Below are 18,922 nucleotides of genomic sequence, written 5' to 3'. Positions count from 1 at the left end.
TGATAATCACCCTGTCTTCTTTGCCATGTTGAACATGGGTGACCATGCATACACATTATTTTCCATAGAAAGATACACACCAGAACTAAACAGCCCATTGAGTTGCATCAGGTGCTAACAGACGTTGCAGCTGTCTGGCCAGCAAAAATATTGTGGCCTGCCCTAACGGTCATTTGGTTTGATAGAATGTGGGAAATCTGATCTCTCTGTTTTTAGGAGGCTACTTCCCATAGTTAAAGGAAACCTATGGGATTGTGTTTACCTCATGTTTTCTCTTCTGCAATACATTTTATCCTCCTATCTTTTCGTGTTTTAAAAAAATACAGCTTTACTGAGGTCAAATTTACATACTATAAATGCATCCATCTAAAGTGTGCAATTCAATGATTTTTAGTACACCTACCAAGTTGTGTAGCCGTCACCATTATCCAGATTCAGAACATTTTCATCATCCCAGCAAGATCCTTCATGACCATTTGCAGTTAACTCATTCTCACCCCCAACATAACAGATATTAATCTACATTCTGTCTCTGTAGATTTGCCTTTGCAAGATATTTCATGTAAATTGCATCATATACTATGTAGTCTTTTGTGTCTGGCTTCCTTCAACTAGCATAAAGTGTTTGAGATTCACCCACAGTGTAGCATGTTTTGGTGTTTCTTTCTCTTTTATTGAATAGCCTGGTTTGTTTTTTATTGGAGTTAAGGGCTGATTGCTGGTGGATTGGACCAGTGGTTCTTCACTGGGACTGATTGAGGGATATCTGGAGGCATTTTTGATTGTCACAGCAGAAATAGAGGCTGCCATGCACAGGACAGCCCCATTACAGAGAATTACCAAAATGTCATTGATGCTAAACTTGAGAATCCTGGAGTTAGACTTTACTGAATTTTCACTTATCACTGGGGTACATATTTAAAACCAAATGTTGCATTGTGGAAACCCTTCCTATGACTGTACTACATATTTTTGCATTAGGGTTATGTTTGTCTCATTTTTATGTCTGTTTAAAATATGAACTCATTTGTGAAACAGATAACTTTTTTTTACCACTTGGGAAAACTCTGAAATCTCCTAAAATATTATTCAGTAGTTTGAACTGTCTACCAGAGATAGAGACAAGAAAAAAAGTACACAATTCTTGTTTCCTGGTTGAGATCTCAATACAATCTGGCTGTGAAAATTTAGCAGCAAAAAAGAAACAAATGATATTGGCTTATACAGCATAAGTTCCCAAGAATCTGCAGGAACTGTTGGAAGCCTAGTAATAAAGGCATTTAATAAAGTACATTGTCTATTAACAACAAATTGCACCATCATTTTTGTGGCATGACCACCAATGTTACACACTCTAGTTATATTTTTTCCAGTTCAGCTCCAGAATTTTGAATCTACTGTGTTATTCTTAACATTAGTAAACAAAGTTTTCATGGGGCAGAGATTAAAGGAAAACAGTACTGAAAAAAACAAAACTGAAGACTTCTTATCACCCAGCATTTGATGCATAAAGCCCCTCTTAGGAATAAGAAGAAATTAGCCAGAATTAAAATATTTTGTTTTATCTGAGACCAGGGACTTGCTGGCTGCTTGAGTTTTTCTCTGGGGTGGTTGAGATGCCAAGAGGTGGAATTCCATCTCTTAGGTCTTTTGAATTTTGTGTGATGATGAATTAGAAACAAAGTACTCTCTTTGGAGCTTAATAACATAAAAGGAGACTGATGTGATGTGAGTCAGTAAACCATACTTGGCAGAGGGTACCTTTGGGAATTTGACAAATAAACAGTGGCATCTCAGCTGCCCCAGGCAACTTCTCCTTGCTCTGACCCCTCTTTTGTTCCAGTGAGCAGATCTTCTTCAGCCCTGCCAGATACAGGCAGGGACTGAGAAGGGTGAGGAGGTAGACAAGTGGGGGTAGGTGTGCTGGCTGGGAGGAGAGAGAGAGCAGAATTGGATCTTCTGGCAGCTCTTCTGCATTTTAACATCCTTTATTATCTCTGAGTCTCATTAGCACCTCTTGTTTATGCTAATAGTAAATCACGTCAGAAATATATGGTAGAAGTAAACTGAGAGCAAAATACATGCATAAACATACATGTGTGCATAAATACAACATACACACATAATACACACATGTATACACATGCACACCAGTATGCACACTATATGCCTGTACAGTCATGCACAAATGTCTACACATACACAAGTATGTATACACAAACATACATACATCCATGCATACATATATGTGTGCACACAGACATACATACACACATACCTCAGAATTACCGTAAGCACCCTATACACATTTATTCATCACTATCAGCTTTTATGTGTCTGTGTTATAGTTGGGGATACTTATACTCCGAGAAGTTAAGAAATATGCTCAGAGCCACACAGCTGATAGTAGAGCCAGGATTGAAACCTAAATTTTCTCTAAATCCAAATTCCAAAGAGAGAATTAGTATAAAAGAAAATTTTGACTTTAAAAAGATGTAACTCTGACAATAAAAAGATCAGTGGATGCAGGAGTAAGGGGAGATGAGCACATAGGCAGTGAAGATACTCTATATGATATTATAAAGAAGGAAACATGTCTTTAGACGTTTGTCCAAACCCATAGACTGTATAACATCAAAAGTGTACTAGGGGCGCCGGGGTGGCTCAGTTGGTTAAGCATCCAACTTTGGCTCAGGCCATGAACTCGAGGTTCATGGGTTCGAGCCCTGCGTCGGGCTCTGTGCTGACAGCTCAGAACCTGGAGAGTGTTTCAGATTCTGTGTCTCCCTTTCTCTCTGTCCTTTCCCTGCTCATGCTCTTTCACTCTCTGTCTCAAAAATAAATAAACATTAAAAAAATAAAAAAAAAAGTGAACTCTACTGTGAACCTTAGACTATAGACTTTGGGTAATCATGATGTATCAATTGATTGTAACATATATACTACTCTGGTGTGGGATGTTGATGGTGAGGTAGGGAAGAGGCCTATGGGAAATGTTTGTACTTTCCTCTCAATTTTGTTGTGGATTTAAAATTGCCCTTAAAAATATTTTCTGTTGAAAAAAAAGATATAACTCCACACGTAAGTGTTCCAGGTCAGTCATTCCAAGACCGTCCACAGATGATTCAACTGAGTGATCAAATGACCTATCTGAATTTGAAGTTCAAGAATATTATAAACCTTAGTCTGTGTGGGCTTGTGTGTGTGTGTGTGTGTGTGTGTGTGTGTGTGTCTCAAAATAAAACTAGAGTTTTTACTGAAGATAAAAATGACATGTGCTAACTACTGAAATAGTACATATGTATATGAAATATAAAGAAGAAGTAAAAATTATCTCCATATCTTCACCTACAGATAAGCCATCTTAACATCTCTTGAATATTCCTGTTGCTGTCTCTCGAGGTAGGTAGATAGATACAAAGATACATAGATAAATAAATAGATGGTAGATAGAGTTTTATATAAATGAAACTATCGTATAGATACTGTCTTACAGCAAAATTTTTTTACTGAACATGTAGATTGACATTTCTCATTACTATATCTAATTCTAAATAATCATTATAAAGGCCACACTGATTCTAATTATAATCTATTTGACTTATACTCTCTTTCTTTAAGCCCTACTGTGAGGTTGGAACAAGACAAGTAGACCTCACAAGTCCAACAATGGGGCAAAGGATGCCAACGAGAAAGGAATCAAGCCAATACTATCTGCATTAAACAAACCTTCAGCAAGTCAAAACCTCTTGATTTATTATTTCTTAAAATTCTAGAGCTATCTTCAGCCTAAACTCTTTAAACCCAGCTGAGTCAACTAAAGACTGGATTTGGATTAATGCAAAAGTTTGACACAAAAACTAATACAGTGGATACCTATGACCTTAAGAGTCCGCACTATCCCATGAGCATGCTTTCCATTATACAGAGAGCCTCAGTCACCTCTTTGAGCTGCTCTCCTTCATTCTAGAAAGGCTTCAAGGATCTTATGCTGGACCTTCTTGCTTACATCAATGGATTCGTGGTCTGTGCTAAATGCTAGAAAGATAGATTCTCTTTTTTTGGACATTGAGATTGCAGCCATTTTTTTCCCAGTGTTATTCATTTCATTTAACAAGTATTAACTGAACACCTATTGTATGCCATGAAGTCTTCTAGGTCCAGGGATACATCAGCAAACAAGACAAACATGAATGCTAGTGGGAGGGGAAAGAAAGTCAGTTTCCACAAAAGGTGGTTAGGGAGTATGGGAGGCTAGTAAGTACAGCACTCCCCTGCACACCCTCATGTACACAGTTTTACAAGAGTAAGTGATTTTCTCCTTAAGGGTATTTTCCAGAAGTGCTATCATGGGTCAATGGATCTATCTACATATTTAAACATTCTCCAGAAATACCAGATCAAATTGTACATCATACAACAGAGCAGAACACTGGATTTTGGCTTTCCATTTAACTTCTCTCTCTCTCTCCCTCTCTCTCTCTCTGGCATAGGTAATTAAATTAAAGAAATGTAGGGTCACCTGGGTGGCTCAGTCAAACATCTGACTCTCAATTTCGGCTCTGGTCATGGTCTCTTGGTTCCTGAGTTTGAGCCCCACATTGGGTTCTGTGCTGACAGCGTGGAGACTGCTTGGGATTCTCTCTCTCTGCCCCTCCTCCCTCAAAATAAATAAACCTAAAAAAAAGAAGGAAATGTAAGTGAAGGCCTCCTCCCCAACCTTCACCCTTTAATTAAAAAATTAAAAACTATTCCAAGGATAAGTATTTTGAGTTTCAATGATGAGAGAAGGGAATGTTCTTAGAATCATTTGTGTTCATCTCCCTCCAGAACTTATTAATGGATGAAGCTCTCACAATCTCAGAGAGGAGCAGTTGTTATTTGTTCTTCTCACTATACTCATTAAAAATGTGTCTGTTCTTCCATTAGGATGCTACTCTGTGCTCCTGGGAAATGTTTGCCTCCATCAGAAAACTAGAAAATCTCTGGGAGCCAGAAACTCTCAGGTTAGAAGCTGTTACCTTTTAGAAATTTATCCCCAAACCTGTGTTCCTTGGATGAAGCTTAGCTCTACTTTGTCAGTAGTTTCTCTTCCCTCAGTACCTCCCTCCTCTTTTCAAGCCTGTCTTCTGTGATCTTCTTCTCATTCTTAGTCATCTTTGGAGACATTTTACTTTTTACATAAGATTTAAATTACTATTATTTTTAAAATGGTACTCAGGAAATGTTTATCCCAATTTTGGAGATCTGAAGTGCAATGAGGAGGGAGAAGTAATGTCAATTCTAGATGGTGAAATATTGTCAAGTCATCCAGTGATTGGCAGACTCTGGCTTCCTTCACCTCAAAATGAGAGAATATGCTCTTTTGTATTTATGTGCTATCTCTTCTACTGAAAAAGCACTAAAAATTTTGACAAGATTTTTTTTTTTAAATAAGACTATCATTAGGAAGAAAAGATACTATTATTGGTCCTGAACGGAAAGTAGATCTATTTCATTTTTACTCTATCACAGAGAACAGGGTGATCACTAGAAGAAGATGGTACCACCAACTTGTAAAGGATTTTATAAGCCTCATGTGTTTCAGGGCCAGGTTAGTAGCAATATTTCCATTCTCAGTCTGTTGGGAAATTTTATTAGGATAACGACTCAAACTGAGTGTGGTCAGATCCATGGGCATGTTCTTGACTTTGCCACATACTACATAGGAACAGAAGTGCTATGGGCAAAAATGCCCCCATGAGTTCATGCCTTGCCCTGGAGCCAAGAAGAACCCAACAGTAATCCAAAGAGTACAGATCCTAAATGTGCAGATTCCCATGGTCCCCTGAAACATAGGCTCTACAGGAAGGACCACACAAGTAGCTTCAGACATAGCACATGCTCCACCCTTGGTCATGTAGATGCCTCAGAAGAATTGATGAGAAAGAGTTCTAGATTCTGAACCTTGAATGGAATGGGGCTGAGGAGCAGAGTTGTCAGCCACTTAGGGTCCTAAGCTTTAGTGGCTTTAAAAAAAAGAAATGTGGGGTGCCTGGGTGGCTCAGTTGGTTAGGCTACTGACTTTAGTTCAGGTCATGATCTCACGGTTTGTGGGTTCAAGCCCTGTGTCAGGCTCTGTGCTGACAGCTCAGAGCCTGGAGCCTGCTTCAGATTCTGTGTCTCTCCCTCTCTCTTCCCCTCCCCTGCTCAAGCTCTGTGTCTCTCTGTCTCTCAATAATAAATAAACGTTAAAAAATTTAAAAAAAAAGAAATACAAAATATACAAAGTACAATATGGCAAATATCCAAGTTCTCACTATTAAGAATTGGTAATTTAATAGCTTATCATATTTACTTTTTTCTATAAAAGAATATGTTACAAATATAATTTCTATAACCTTTAAAAATAAGCAAAAATATTATTTACTCTTCACAGATGGGCATATAAAAGCTAGAAATAGGTAGGAGGCTTACAGGCCCAAATCACAGTTGTGGTGGCCTTTGAAAAGGTTCTGGGGGTAAGACTAGGGTGAAAGAAACTGCAATTTAAGTGGGTCTCCATGAAGCCAGCATGTTCATACAGACATGTGGCACTCTTCTTCCCAGGACAATGAGATTCACTTGGAAACCACGGGGTTTATAGGCAATTTATGGAAGATTCATCTGGCATTTGTTACAGTCCTTTAGCTCTCTTAGAGATGCTGTGTGGCCCATGGGCAATGGTATGTGTGTGGGAAAATTTGACAGTCTGGTGGCCATACACATGTGCCTTTCATGATAGTCTCCATGTTGCCAGGTTCTCTCCTGAGGCCTTTTGCTGTCCTTTCTGTATGCTGCACATCCTAGAGCTTCCTTGCTTCTGAGTGAGCTGAACCCTCAGTGTGGGCTGCTTCTGTCTCATAGAAGCCTGTCTCAGAGGGAGGCTGCTGCTGAGCCCCCTCTTCTCTAGGACTTAGTTCCTCATCCCCTGAGCCCTCCTTGCTTCCCCACCACATCCTTTGTTGCACCTACCAAACTTCATCCTGCAGGAGTCTTCTTACATGCCATTTGTCACACTATATTATGCAGTGTGTGTGCATGCTCACACATGCTCTCTCACAAGCCCCTTGAGGCTGGAGATGGGTATCTTATTCATCTCAGCACTCCTAACTTCCAACATGCTGCCTGGTGTAAGTGTTATAGAATGAATCATACATTCAGTGAGTGTAGGGTTGGGGTGATTCTAAGCCTGTACTTTTACATAATGTATCTCTGTGGAGTGGGAAAAAGTTAAGCTCACACTTCCCATCCCCTGTGATAAGGTTGATATCAGTAGCCAATACCTTAGAGTAAAATATATATCTAGTATGAGGATCAGTGTTAATGACTAGAGCATGGAAATCCATTATAGTCATTTATTTGAGCTTCTGTAACAAACTACCACAGACTAGGTGGCTTAAACAATAACTATTTATTCTCATGTTTTGGAAGTTGGGAAGTCCAAGATCAAGGCACCAGTAGATCTGGTGTCTGGTGAAAACCCTCTTCCTGGTTCACTATGTCCTCACATGATAGGAGAGGCTAGGGTCTCTTATTTAAGGTAAGGTATCTGAGGTCTCTTTTATCAGGTACTAATCCCATTCATGAAGGCTCCACCCCATGACCTGATCACCTCCTAAAGACTCTTCCTAATACCATCACTTTGGGCATTGAAGTTTCAACATATGCATTTTGTGAGGATACAACCATTCAGTCTACAGCAACCATATTTTAAATAGCCATTTTGAGAATTTCAAATGTAAGAGGCTGAGTTCTTGTTAGATCTTGTTATAGTAGCACCAAATGTCTTTAATCTGGGGAAGAACAGGCTCTGGCATTTCCAGTTTGCTTCCTCTTTATTACTATTATCTTTCATTCATAGTTTCTTTCATAATAGTTCTTTTTGGGGTTGTCTACTTAACACCAGAAGATTTTACTTGCAAATCCACTTAAAGAGGTCCCTGTAGTGTGCTGTGGCAGTTAGCATGGAAGCTACTATTGCCAGCCTCTGCCTCAGGGAGATCCACCTCCTGTTAGGACCTTCCTGTGTGTATCATGAAGCATCATGGCCACCTGAGGTGGCCAAAGTGGGTCCATTGTCACTCTCTAGCTAAGGATGAGTTCAGCTTATTGTTTAAATTTTAGATTAAAACAAATAGAAGCAGATGTTCTAATATATTCTTTTGAGATCCCTTTTGTGCTCTGCTCACTAAGGATGTAAGATCTCAGGGGGCCAGGAGTTGCCCTATACCTACTGTATCCCAGCCTCTAGAATAATGCTTGGCACATGATGGATACTCAACACATGCTTACTGAAGGAGCAAAGGTATTTGCATTGAAATCAACTTTTTTGTGAACCAAAGACTGACTTCATAGCAGGTAATAAACATTCAGGTGGAGTTCTGACTTCATGTCTAGACCAGTCTTCTCCAGACTGGAGCCCCCTCTAGTCTGGAAGAACATCAGACAAACTCCCCAGACTCACACACTGCACCCATAGAGTCTGAACAAGTTCCCTAAAAATTAATAGAGGGGTTATGGAGTGGCTAGTATACAATTTGGGGGCCTTCAGATATGCAAAGAGTTTACTAAAAACAAAATTTGGTTATAGCTTCTCAAATAGGGTAAAAATGTAAAAGTAGTAATAGTCACAGCAGCAGCAGTAGAAGTAGAAATGATGGCAGTGGTAGTAGTATCAGCAGTAACAGCAGTAGCAGTAGTAGAAGTAGCAGTGGTGGTTAGTAGTAGTAGCAGCAGCAGCAACAGTTGTAGTAGCAACAGTGTCAGTAGATGTAGTAGTATTAGCAGCAGTATCAGTAGATATGGCAGCAGAATGACAGCAGTAGCCACCCTTTATTGAATACCTCCTCTGTGCAAAACACTGTCCTGGATGTAATCTAACTGAATCCTGAAAATGGCCCTGTTTAAAACTTTTAGTAGCTTCAATTGCCCTTAAAATAATGTCTGAGCTCCTTGACTTGACTTACAACACCCTTTGCAGCATCTAGCTCCACTTACCATCCTCTAGCCACATGCCCCGCCAGCACTCAGCCTGCATCCTTCTTTCAGTTCCTCTGCACATCCTGTCCTCTCTCCTGTTCAGGTTCTATGGGAACAGGCACTAGTCCTTACCATTCCCAGCCTCCTAGCCCATCCCCCACCCCACAGTCTTAGCTTATAAGCAGTCTTATTAGGTAAAAGCACCTCTATGCATGGTAGTTCTGTGTTATTGTAATTGCTTGTTTAAAACTTTATCTGCTCCTATGGAGTCAGAAAAGAAGGAAGCACTCAAAAAAGGATGGGGACATATCAAAAGGGCACAAAAGCCAACCTGTTGGAGCTCCCAATGGCAAGAGCAGGAAGAGTTGAGCAAAAGAAAAAAAAATGATAGTATGGGATTCTAATCCATAGAAAAAAATAAATTTCCATGGGTCTATGTTAATATAAAAAATGCAGACCCGGTAAGAGGAGGATTTCACTTGTCTTGCCCACTACCCATTATTGTATCTCTCTAGTGTCCAGAATACAAGATGACACATAGTAGGTGCTTAATGAACAAGACTTAAACGAAGGAATTGTGTTATCACCATTTCACAGGTGGTTGAAAAGTTAAATGCTTGCCTGAGGAAGTGCAGTTAGTAAGGAGCAGAGCTGGGATTTGAACTCAAGGATGTCTCTTTTAACTCTGCTTTTTTAAAACTCTTACCTCCCAAAGATGAGGCCCAAACTCAATTAGCTTCCTAGTTGTTATCTTGTCATGTGAGTCAGGAGCCAGGATTGACACCAATTTTGTAAGATACTGAAACCTTTGGCTCCTCATTGTAAGGTGTATAGAACTACTATTTACACTGTAATATGCCATAACTCATCAATCTTTGTGATTCCAAGCAGTGAATCTCCTTGGTTTAACAATGCAATAATGGCAAATGGAAAGATTGTTCTGGCATATCTTATGCCATTCAAACTTTATTTTTGAAAAGTTAATTGAGTTAGAATGTTTTGCCAATGATAAAGATAACTGATAAATTTTAAAGTACCTTATTTTAGATGAGTTTAACAACATTTAGCAGAAGCTCTAATACTTTATACCTTGTTATTTGGAGTCAGCCTTATTCCAAATGTTCTTATACATATTTGACTACCTGACTGAGCAGCTAATTGGCTGTCTGTCAATTGTTGGCTTATAAATTTGGCATGTGTGTGCCAATGCATTCTTTGGAATTTGTGTCAGTATTGCACATTATAAACCAACCGTAATGATTAAATGGTTACTGACATGTCATATGATATATCCCTGTTTCCTTATTGCTTGAAGTAGCATTCAAGCATGTGGTGTGACTTATGCTCTCCTAAATTCTGTTGCATTTAAAAACTATATTTAGAAAAATTGGGACAGAGATTTGATTGGTAGTTTCAGGCTTCCCAGGCTGAAAGAAGCTAGAATTACTTCAAAGCCAGTCACCAGAACTCTCTGCTGAGTAAAGAGAAGTCCCTAAAGGATATGGGAGTAAGCCAACCTGTGTGTATACAATGAAGAACACCCTGTGGGCTCCTAAACTATGTTAGGGGCTGTTTTGGGTGGTATGGAAATAACCATGACCAGGCAAACAATGTCCCCACTCTCCTGAAGCCAAAGTCTCCATGAGAAGTTGGTGACTGGAATGCAATTATGTTTTAAAAATGTGAGGATGGATTTTGTGGAGAAGTGGTTGATTCCAATATACAATGGAATATTATTCAGCCATAAAAAAGAAAAAATCTTGCCATTTGCAATGACATGGATGGAGCTAGAGAGTATAATGCTAAGTGAAATAAGTCAGTCAGAGAAAAACGAATACCATATGATTTCACTCATGTGGAATTTAAGAAACAAAACAAACAAATGAAAAAGAGAGAGAGAGAAAGAGCAAGAAATAGACTCTTAACTACAGAGAACAAACTGATGGTTACCAGAGGGGAGGTGGTGGGGGGGAATGGGGGAAACTGGTGATGTGGATTAAGGAATGCACTTGTCGTAATGAACACTGAGTAATGTGTAGAATTGTTGAATCACTATATTATACACCTGAAACTAATATGACACTATATTTTAACTATACTGGAATTAAACTAAAAAAGAAAAAAAAGAAGTGGTTGATTCCAGAGCTGGAGCAGAGAAAATATCAGATAAGCCTGAGACTTGTGGGGCCAGAAAATAGGAAAGTGTTTGAAAAAGAAAGTGAAGGCACAATATCCAATTTGAATGAGCGCCCATTGGCCAAAATTGGAATAATTTGAGCGACACAATAAAAATGGATTTTAATCTGTAAATTAGAAATAATGTATTCTAATCCACAAGACAAAATAAATATTCATGAATCTATAATGATTAGATAGATAGATAGATAGATAGATAGAAATGGCAAAGGAGCAGCTCTTCTTTTTTTTTTTTTTCAATATATGAAATTTATTGTCAAATTGGTTTCCATGCAACACCCAGTGCTCATTCCAAAAGGTGCCCTCCTCAGTACCCATCACCCACCCTCCCCTCCCTCCCACCACCCATCAACCCTCAGTTTGTTCTCAGGTTTTAAGAGTCTCTTATGCTTTGGCTCTCTCCCACTCTAACCTCTTTTTTTTTTTCCTTCCCCTCCCCCATGGGTTTCTGTTAAGTTTCTCAGGATCCGCACAAGAGTGAAAACATATGGTATCTGTCTTTCTCTGTATGGCTTATTTCACTTAGCATCACACTCTCCAGTTCCATCCACGTTGCTACAAAGGGCCATATTTCATTCTTTCTCATTGCCACGTAGTACTCCATTGTGTACATAAGCAGTTTTTTTTTTTTCAACGTTTATTTATTTTTGGGACAGAGAGAGACAGAGCATGAACGGGGGAGGGGCAGAGAGAGAGGGAGACACAGAATCGGAAACAGGCTCCAGGCTCTGAGCCATCAGCCCAGAGCCTGACGCGGGGCTCGAACTCAGGAACCGCGAGATCGTGACCTGGCTGAAGTCGGACGCTTAACCGACTGCGCCACCCAGGCGCCCCTCCATTCTGTATATAAACCACAATTTCTTTATCCATTCATCAGTTGATGGACATTTAGGCTCTTTCCATAATTTGGCTATGGAGCAGCTGTTCTTTACATGAGAATTCAAGTTAGTAAATGTGGAAGGAATGAGGCAAATATAAAATTACCAATAGACAGACAGGATCATAATAATCATTGCAAGCAACTTTTTCTGATGAATACAAAAGTCTCTGGTCTAAGCCTGAGAAGAAACAGGATATTTTCAGTCTCAACTTATTTTCCCCAAGTGATTGACCAATTAGAAAGAGAAAGATAGTAACTTTGCAGTGGAGAAACTCTGTAGCCACCTTAACAAAGTGCTTAAGGAAATATCACCAGGAAGACCTACCAGGTCACATACCCCCGCTATCATGCACCAAGGAGGATGCAGCATCATTTCCTTGGGATTCCTGCCAAAAATGTGTTACCTCAATATTACCTCAATATATAATCACTAATGAGAAAACATCAAACAAATCCAAATTTTGAGAGATTCTACAAACTAGTACTATCAACAGTGTCAAGGGCATGAAAAACAAGGAATGACAGAGGAAATGTCAAAAAAAAATTGGTGATCTGCCCTTCTAAAAACAAAAAGGGAAGAGTTGGATAAAAAGAGGCTCTTAAACTCTGGCAGGAGTTGGATATTATCTGGAAACCTTGAGAGTTGAGTAAAATGTATCTCTGAAGTTTCTATAAGGATAAAATGAAGTATCAGAGAAAAAGCATCTGAATTTGGCCATTGTAGATGAACAATTAGGATAATGCAAACCCAAATATCTTATTTGTCTCAATAGCAGGTTGGAAGAATAACCTTTATTTGAAAAATTGCCTAAATTCTCATTTTTCCTGTCAGGTAGCTTACTTTGTGCACAGCACTATTTTAAGTCCTGTGGAAAATAATAAAGACATAGAAAATGTAACTCTTGCCTTTAAAACTTATTAGGAGGGAGGTGCCTGGGTGGCTCAGTCGGTTAAGTGTCTAATTTTGGCTCAGGTCATTATCTCATGGTTTGTGACTTCAAGCCCCACATCGAGCTCTGTGCTGACAGCTCAGATCCTGGATCGTGCTTCAGATTCTGTGTCTCCCCCTCTCTCTGCCCCTCCTCTGCTCATGCTCTGTGTCTCTCTGTCTCTCAATAATAAATAAATGTTAAAAAAATAAAATTTATTAGGAGGAAGTAGGATATTACAAGAGAAATACACAAATCAAAGATTAAAAACATGCCTGTACTGAATGGATAAAGAAAATGTGGCATATACATACAATGGAATATTATTCAGCCTTTAAAAAAGAAGGAAATTCTGCCATTTGCAACATGGATGGGCCTGGAGGGCATTGGGGTAAGTGAGATAAGCCAGATGCAGAAAGACAAATACTGTACAATCTTGATTATATGTAAAATCTAAAACAATCAAACTGATAAAAGCAGCAAGTAGAATGGTAATTGCCAGGAGTTGGCAAGAGGCGGAAAGAGGGAGATGATGGTCAAAGGGTACAAAGTTTCAGTTATGCAGGATGTGTATGCTCCAGAGACCCACTATATAGAATAGTGCCTATAGCTAACAAGACTGTACTGCATACTTAAATTTTGCTAAGAGCATGGATAGATCTTATGTTAAGTGTTTTTACCACGAAATTATAATAATAAGGGATAGGAGGAAACTTTAGGAGGTGATGGATGTATTTATAGCCTTGATTGTAATGATGATTTCACAGATGTATACCTCTCTCCAAACATAAGTTATATCCATTAAATATCTGTATCTATATCTATATATATGTATATACACATATGTATATATATATATATATATATGTATACACACATATGTATATATAGCTTTTTACATGTCAATCATACCTCAGAAAAGTGGTTTTAGAAATAAATAGATAATTGACTTTAAAAACCATGCCCATAGATATTACACAAGGGTCAGCCCATTAAAGGTAGGTGGGACATAAAGGATCAGTCAAGGAAGAGGAAGTTGAAAGCTGTGATTGAATGGTTGAATTAGGGCTGTGAAGAGAGTATTCCCAGATGCAGAGAGACCTGCCTTTTCCTGCTGACGACAGAGCACTTGGATCCTTAAGCACTAGGGGTATAGTAGAGGTTAAAGGAAAGCTTTGAAGTGTATTTTTTTTGATTGAAGATGGCAGCATAGGCCACTAGGCCCAAGGTTATGAGAGTAATTGGTGTCATGAAGATAAACATCTTTGAAGTGTTTGGTCAGATAATTGGGGTTGATTCAAGAACATTGTGAGGCTTAGAGATTCTGAGAAGCAGGAAAAGAGTTCAGTTAGACACCAAAGGATTGTGAAAGCTATGATGCCAAAGATCAGATTAGGAGGGATGTCCTAGAGAAGGGGCTGCTCAGCCTAGGTAGAGGAGCTGAGAGGCCCAGAGGCTCAGAAAAGGGATGAGGACATTGGATTTTTGCCAGAAAAATCATTGGTGTTTTAATAAAAGTAGTTCCTCCAACATCTATTTCCAGAGAACTAGAGCTACTAAAGTAAAAATTTATTGAAGGAAGGAAACATGCTTTAATATATCTTTGTATTTTCCCCAAATACCTAACCCAGAATATCATCTTCCAATTTTCACAACGAAGGTTGTGAATGTTTCCCTGCCGAGAGCTTCAACCCAAACCAGATTGCAAGCAATCCAGAAAAAAAGCACATATGTAAAAATAGGAGTAATTTGCACCAAAGATGTGTTTAAGAAATGAATTATATACTAAGAAGGAAAATATGGAGGGCTGACAAAGATTGAGGGATTGAGTAAAAGTGAAGGTCAAGAGATATTGTCATAGTATTGACATAAATTAACATGATCAATCTTAATATGTGTTAATTTTCTGTTAAGAAACTATTTTTATGGTTTTGGTTATATTTTTATGCCCCTAAAGGTTTAAACTTCAGAAAAAATGAAGATAAAAACAATTTATATAAATAATGTGTGACCTCACCACACATGTTGGGGTTTTCCCTAACTCTTGTTCATTTTTCTCAGTTAAGATGGTATCATGCATACAATTTTGCATTCTGCTCTTTTCCCTTAACTTTATATCATAAGTATTTCCCCTAAATTAACAAAAATTTTCATAAATAAATTTTCCAACTATGTGAATGTACTAACATGTATTTAATTTAATTTAATTTAGTTTAATTTAGTTTAATTTAAATGATTAGGTATTTAGATTAATTTCAATTTTTACAGTAACAAATGCTGAGATGAACATTTTTAAGAGTATCCAACTGCTTTCTAGAAGGAGTGTGTTTATTTTAGCCACATAGATGTCTCATATGGTATCATTTAAATGGGTATGTATTTTCTCTTTTTAATGATCATTTACTCATTTATTTATATAGAAAACATGTATTGAACATCTAATATGTGTGGAAACTTTTGTATGCATTGGCTATGCCAGTGATCAAGAGCTTCAAAATCCCTACCTTCATGGGGCTCACACTTTAGTAAGCTGAGATGAGCCATCAATAATATCAACAAGTAACAGAAACAGACTGTGAAAAGCTAAGTGCCATGTGGAAAGATTAAGGCAAGTGTCTAAGCATTAGTATGGGGGGTTCCCTGCATGGTGGTCTGAGTAAAGGCCTGATGAAAGACAGGGAGCAGGCACAGATAACTGTGAAGAGTTTTCCCAGAGAGAGAGGTTATTAATGAGGCTGAACATTTTTTTCAATATTAATCATACTGGGTTCATTTCATAATGAGGTATGTGGCCAAGAGCTGTCCTTACTGCTCAGCTCTTTCTGTTGACATGGGGCACCTCTAATAACCCCATCTATCTCAATGTGTTCATCTCTAAAAATGGGATCATTATGTCTGCCTCACTTTTCCACTGTGTTATAGTGAAAAATGATTGAGGAATCAGTGAAGAAAGTCCCATTTAGTTAGCTGTAGACCAGATGTTAGTTTGGCTCCTTTGCAGTTTTCCACAGAACACTAATCCAAAGTAGCATTTTTGTGGAGACTTTGCTATCTTGACCATGCGAAGAGGTCTCTGACTGAATATGTGGCCCCCAAGCTCCCTCCTTCCAGTGCAGGACAGAACAGCTTCATGTTTCAAAACAGTTTAGGTGAAGAATTGTCCAAAAAGTCACTGTACTCATAGGAGCTCCCCATCTTCCCTCCTTTGCCTGCTTGCACATGGCACCTATTTTCCTTTCTTCCCTCACAGCTCCCAAGTCTGCTCTGACCAGGCATAGCATAGAACAGTGTTTCCTTCCAGGGAAAAGGAACCTGCAGCAGCCCATAAAGGAAGTTACCTTGGGTCGTTCCCACCCAGAGCCACTCCACAACCACACTGAATGAAACCTCTGTTGGAGGGAAGTGATCAACCTCCATGGTGAGAGGAAGCTTAGTTCCTCCTGACCTCCCCCTGCCCCCAACCATACAAGTTTGGGTCAGGCAAATAGAGAAGCCTGCTGTTAACCAAAATAGCCACTGTGTTTAAGATAGTTAATGAGTCCTCTGCTATCTCCCTGTCTGCCAGTGGGCCATATATACCTTGTCCCCTACCTCACCTGTTTCCAAAGTTAAATTCCAATTGTTTTTTATGGGACAATCTGTCCAAACATCCTTCTTGGTGCTTCAAGCCCAAATTCCCAAGACAGACTTGACACCCTCACACTCTGTTATCATCATTTCCTGTTCCTGGTTCTCAGTATGTCTGGTATCTCTCTTGCCTACACCTCAGTGAGCCATAAATCTCTGTCACAGTACCTCCTTCTCTGTGACTTCCTTAGTCTCCCAGGGCCTGTGTCAGACCCAGAAATACCTAGACTTTCCACCTACATGCTTTTGCACCTCCAATCCATGTTGTACCCACTGCAAATTTCCCTTTCTGAAACTTGAGTTGGGTTATGGCATTTCTTGCTCCAAAACTGTTAATGTACCTGCCCCATGTTTTCTGAAGTGTGTGGTCCTGGAACCTCTGAATCAAAATCTCCACTGTCTAATAGAAATGCATATTCTTAGGCCTACTGACCGAGTCTGAATCTCTAGGATAATAGCAATGTTGAAGGACCAACATTCTGCTGATAAAGTACATGTCCCTTAGTTTCGAGGCCCTTCATGGTCTCCCTTGATGGGATTTAAGCCTCCTTTCTGGCCCCTGTACCCTGAGTCCTCACCTCTACTCTGTAGTGTGTTCTTCTAACAGCAACCCACTGTCATACTTCAGGACGTTGGCCATGCTTAATCTCAGCCTACAATGTCCTTTTCTCTTCTGCTATGATATTGAAACTTTGTGACTTCAAGGTCCAGTCCAAATGTCACCTCCATGATGCTCTCTAGTTCCCTTAATTTCCCTTCTCCTTTTCTATTTTGTCATAATTCTATTTCATTCTGCTTTGTGTTTCCTCCTGTAGGTGAATGGTGTGTGCACAGTCTAGGCCCATAATGTGATAGGTTCCATGTAATGGTTATACTTAGGTCTTCCTTGGTGCCTGGTGCTGTACCTCACAAAAGCACCCCATCTGAAATAAACCACAGAATCTTGAAAGACAATCATGCTTTGTTGAGATTCAGGATATAATTCAAGCTTGAATGGGTACAAGAGAAATGTTATGTACTTGCTGCCAATTTTAGGACTCTGCTTCAGCAAGCTCTGCCTCTCCAGAAGAGAGGGGGAACCTGCAGCAGAACTGAGAGAGGATGGGTGCCCTAGGCAGTTCACACAACCACTCTGGAGAAGGGACTCAAAGAATGCAGTGGAATGTTTGAATGAATTGTGTAGTGGGTGAGTGGGACTTAGAGTGCTCCAAAATCACATAATGTAGGCCCCTCTTGTAGTTCTCTAAGAGACCTGGTCACAAAATGGGGTTTGCAAGCCCCTGGAAAAGTAAATGCCTCCTCTGGTTATACTTTTGCACATTGAGACATCTTCTTCAACTGGACAAAATGAAATAGTGAACAGAAATCTCAGATGGTCAGAAAAAGCGATGAGCCTTGGGGCGGGGTGGGGGGCAGGGTAGTGAATGCACATCAGTAGAGGTCATGGAGTCTCATCACAAAATACTAGGGAGACATGTGTCTACAAAACCCATGGTGAGGAGAGTGCTAAAATTACTGAGATCTATGCATGATAAATCAATATTTCAAGAATAGACCTTTTTCTGAAAATTATTTGATAGGTTAATGCAAAAATAGTACCCATAAAATATATACTCATCTAATGGGTGTTTTAACATGGGAATCAAGATTAACATGTACTAGAACTTAATGTTGCTGATAGACCCTGAACTTGATTTTCAAAAGGAAGAAACATTGAAGGAATTTGGAAGTTTCTATGGAAAAAATAATAATAATAACATTCATTTCAGATTTATAAAGATGGAGACAGAAAATAACTTTTGCTTAACCAAAAGTTAAAGCCAACAAACAGTCAAAATTTACCCAAACAAGGACAGTATATTAATTTATTTTAAAAGTTCATATAAATCACAAACTTGCAAAATGCAACATGTTAAGCCTCCTAAAAGTTCTGTATAGGTCACCCAGGATGAACACGCCCAAGTACAACCTGTAAGAATTCATTTATGAACTGTGACTACATTGTCAGGGACTATAGTAACACGTTGATTGTTCAAGATAAAATTAAAGTACATCTGCCAAAGAAGCTTAATTAAAATGTTTATAGCATAACCTCTCTGAGGCCTTGTCTTTTATAGAAGTTGGTTCCTTTTTACACTTGACAGATGATACCAAATAAAAACAGAATCAAATTCAGTGAGCAGAAAAGGACAGACAAGTCCCTGGATTTATTAAAACTGTACTGCCTACTGGCTTTTAGTAATATTTTGCAAAGAGTTGAAGAAAAAGCCACAACATTGAGAGGAAATAG

Source organism: Felis catus, chromosome B2 (genome assembly GCF_018350175.1).
Source record: "Felis catus isolate Fca126 chromosome B2, F.catus_Fca126_mat1.0, whole genome shotgun sequence".
Classification (NCBI taxonomy): Eukaryota; Metazoa; Chordata; class Mammalia; order Carnivora; family Felidae; genus Felis; species Felis catus.
Note: the sequence above shows the minus strand (reverse complement) of the source record.